Source organism: Symsagittifera roscoffensis, chromosome 1 (genome assembly GCF_963678635.1).
Source record: "Symsagittifera roscoffensis chromosome 1, txSymRosc1.1, whole genome shotgun sequence".
Lineage (NCBI taxonomy): Eukaryota > Metazoa > Xenacoelomorpha > Acoela > Convolutidae > Symsagittifera > Symsagittifera roscoffensis.
Genome location: NC_087062.1, coordinates 89,280,481 through 89,285,036, shown reverse-complemented (window position 1 = coordinate 89,285,036; position 4,556 = coordinate 89,280,481).

Sequence of the window (4,556 nt, the reverse complement as noted above, 5' to 3'; positions counted from 1 at the left end):
GTAGAAAACAAAAAAGTATTAAAAAATTAAACACACACGAAGAAAACCTCTTTTTCCATTGTCGGAACAAAAAAAATAAAAGACACCTGAAAACAGGAAACAGGAGCGAATCTAGGATTTTTTTGAGAGGTGTGGGGGGGAGAGGCAGGTTTTCAAAAACTTTTTGAAAATTTTGTCGATTTTTTTTAGGTTGACCAAAATGATTTTTCCGCGCTCTCCTAAAGCAGTAAAAAAAACCTTGTTTTAGCCAAAATATCTGCGCCAAAAAACAGGACAAAATTAGCAATTTTAGGCTCTTTTTGGACATGTTTACCAAAAATCGCTTTTTGCATAATAAGTTTTTCGCATTGAATAACTTTGTCTGGGGATTTCAAAATTAACCAGATCCTTCTTAGCCAGATCAGTTTTTGACTTTAAATTAGTTTTGGAAAACCAAAAAAATTTCCTGCCGTTCATATCCAACTATGAAACTGCGCAGCGCGTAAAACAAAATCATGAGCTTTACAATCTAAAAAACATGAAAAACAAGTAATTTTTTTCTAAAAAACAAGAAAAGTTTGTTGTAAAGTCTGGTCATCTGAAAAGGAGGAAATCTCTAACGAAGTTCTAAAGGGTTGCCAAATTTTTTTCCAAGCTTCACGATGTAAATATTCTAAATGAGGGTGCGGTTTTGTGAGTGAGTTTTTTGTTCCAGTTTGTACCAAAATACGAATTGTATGATGATACAAGTAGATTGGAAAAACAAAATAAATCGGCCTGTCCAATTAATTTGGATTGTTTGTACACTGAAAAATGGCCATAAAAGCTTTATCTACATGATATGAGTAGCTCTTGCTTTACTGGTTTAGTGCTTGTATAAAAAAAACGAAATTTTACTCAGTTTGGTTTCCGGAAAAAATTGTCAATTGACCCGGTGACAATTTTTTAGGAATAAAACGAATCCAATTTACAAAATAACAAGTAAATCATGGCTACTTTTTTTACTATGCGAATAAATTCATTTTTTTCTTAGTTTTTTCGGAAGGAACTAGTTTCAAACGGCTTTTCATCACAAGCTCTTGATCGGGTTTGAAAGAAAAGTCGACACATTGAGTTCAAAAACTGATGAAAATGAAGTAATGAAAAATAAAGATTGAGCTTGATATCTTGGCGTTAAAATGGGCAAAATTGTGTTTTCCAAACTATTCAAACAAGTCTCTAAGCAAAATGGTTTGTTCAATTCGGTCAATATATTTCTTTCCGCATAATTTGCCGTTAATTTATTGGTTTAATTCATTGAAATCCGTAGTTTTGTCCCACCTTTGTTATAGCGGAAAGTAATCCAACAAATTTAAAAAACAAAAAAATGTTGATAGTTGGAGTCACCATTTTATTTGGGGTGAAAAAATGCTCCGTGAGACAGAAAAATGAAATATGGCGTTAACTGATTTTGAAAAACCAAATCTCTCTTAAAAATTTATTCATAACAACATTTTGCTTGCTGAAAATTTAATCTGTTTACTGAAAACAAAAGTCCTTCAACAAAGAAAAAAAACAAGCAAAATTAGTACAAAACGTCGAAAAAAATTGAACAGTTGATCAAAAAAAGCAAGGATTGGACGAGTATACAAAAATTAAACTTCTGAGTTTTCGGTTGCTAACTTATGTGCAAAGTAACCAAATTGCTTGCCACAAACATTGAAATCAGTCAAAAAAATCCTAGTAAAAGGATCCTAGTAAAAAAAAAGTATAAAGCCTAAATTAAAAAACATTTATGATTTTAGATGCCTACATGAACAAGTGCTAGTATACAATATCTAGAAGCCAGCCTTAAATGCCTCAACCTTATATGATGCTGATTTGTAAACTTGCATCTTCAGACATGTTTACTTTAAATTTAAGTTTTTTTTTTGAAAATTTACAAGTTTATAAAAAAAAGTGTGCGCTGTTTTGCTTTTCAATTTTTTCGACATTTTTTGCAGAGTTTCTGTAAGTTATAGATCAATCCGTCATTCCACTCATGTTTGTTCTTTTGATCTTCGGAGAGGTTTGGAGACACTGACAAGCTCAAGACTGGTTTCTGGCGAATTGTTCAATTGCTTCTTGCATTTGACTCTTCTGTTTTGAAACCAGATCTTCACCTGAATTCAAAGAAATAGTTTACTTGAGCTTTTTTCAAGAAGATCTTGGATCCGTTGACAAGATATTAACGCTTCATTTTAAAGTTTGGTTGTTGAAAAATAGTGAAAATTTGAATGATGCTAAGTTCACTTTATCCCAGTTTCGACCAAATTGACGTCATATTTGTGTTCGATGTGGGTTGTTCTTCATACAAATTTCAAATTTAACCTGCCGTTTTTGATTTTTCAAAATCATCTGAGAAGTATCAAAATCTTGAGCTCAGTGCCAAATTTATTTAAAAAAGATTTTATTCGCCATTTCTTTCATGAGGGTTAAAAACTGATACGTTTTTTTTTGAGAAACGCTGTTATGCCTCTTCAACTTGTATTTTTTAAACTTCTTTTTCTGGGCTGGGTAGTTTCCTTGGCCTCAAGCAACGAGCATGGATCACGATGAGTCTCTCAAACCATGACTGGGAGGCGAAGACTTACCATCAATCTCTTGTCATGTTTTTTTTTCGACAAAAATATCAAGATTGATTCCAGATCTTTCTTTATTCTTTGCTCTTCAATTCGGTATTTAAGTTAATAACTATGATCATTGTTCCGCCCGATGAAAGTGGGGAGGAACTTTATCTTCAGTTGTGCTATAACTTTCAGAATAGATCGAACATTAAATCATTAAATCATTTACAGTCGTGATTCGAACGACTTTAGAAAAACTTTAAAAACTTTTCTAATTGTTGACTAAAGTCGACCGAGTGAAACGAGCGAATACTATTGATCATAAATCAAATGCTAAGATATACAAACTTTAGTGTTTACAAGCAGTTTTTGCGAAGTTTGATTTAGCATTTTCCCAGCCCGAAAGATTCAACAAATACAAAAAGTGAGTTTTTCTTAAAAAAAAATTAGTTTTCGATTTTATAATGAACTGCAGCAAAGTGCTTGTGTGCAACCAAGAACATGAAACACAAAACCCATTTTAAAAAAAGTTTTTTTTTTGTTGCTGTGGTCTGCTGGTTCTTTTTTGCTTCTCGGCCAGGAATCAATTATATTTGCCATTATTTATAATTGGGAAGAATGATAACTTGTTTCTCGGTGAGGTTGAGCCGGTTTGCAATTTCTATTCTCCGCATGCGGGTGAGATAGTTGTTCAGGTCGAACTCTCTCTCCAGTTGGATGAGTTGAACACTACTGAATGCAGTCCTGCTTCTCCTCTCCCCTCCCCCTCCCCCCACTCCTGTCACTCCCCCCGATGTTCCCAGACCCACCCCCGCCAATACGCAATCGCCCACGCCTAAACCGAGGGGAAATCACTCAACGCAGAAAGGCCGATTAGCAGAAAGTTCGTATTAGCCAATCAGAATTCAGTATTTCAAAAGTTGAACGAAGTAAAGCCTGACCTTTAGTCAGTTTTAAGACAGTTTGAAGGATTTTTATTAGTTGAATGTTTTCTGAGATTTTGAAAACCTTCTGTCTTGAACTTAGCCCATTTTCCTCACAAAATTGGTAAGATATGGTTGCCGTTATTACTAATCGCTTCAAATCAGCATTTGAAATGACCTTAAACCCTGTAGCATTTGAAATGATACAAAAGTACGAACCAGTAGAATTGGCGAGGAATGACACACCCCAGATGACCTGTTGCAGCAGCTGTCTGTTTCCCATCAGCCCCCTAATCACATCTGCAGCCGCTGATGAGTCACTGCTGTTTCTCTCCCCATCACCGCCACTACTTGTAATATTATTACTTGTTATATTGTTATAACTAGAACTGACAGCCTCTTTGTACAACTGAGAGTAGTTTCTCAGCGAGCAATTTTCAGAGTTCGAGAAAACGTTGGATCCTTGGAGTTCTGAGGTCAGCGTTTGCTTACATTTTTTTGAAATTAATTTCTGCCGAATGTTTGACTTTTCTGAAGTTGGATTTTTATTCGGATGAGGTTGTTGACCTGTGATTTGACCGTTAATATGATGGCCATTTGGACTGATCTGTAACAAGCTGTCAGTGTGCAGAGATGGTGGTCGGTGTCCGATGTGATCTAATTGGTTGTTGGCACACCTGGTAAGTAACCTGTCAATGGAAAAATCAACCCGAGACGAAGTCTGCAACTGACTTCCCAAAATCGACATTAAGTTTGATTTTTGGAAATTTTAAACAATTTTAGATTGAAATTTATGGATAATCGCAAAGCTATGAAACATATTTTCAAAGAGTTGTTTTGATTCAAACTTATCGGAAATCAAATTTGTTTCAACTTTTCTGGAGCAATTATGGTGAGTTTACACCTGAGATCTTTTAGTCTTAAGAATTAATGGGCGATTAATTGCTTCATTGCATTTTGCCGCGGTTGTGGTGCTGGAAGGGTGGGGGTATTTGAATGGGGACGGGGGGATTGAGCGATGGCTACCTAGTATTTTTCAGATATGCCTAATACATTTCACTATTAAATG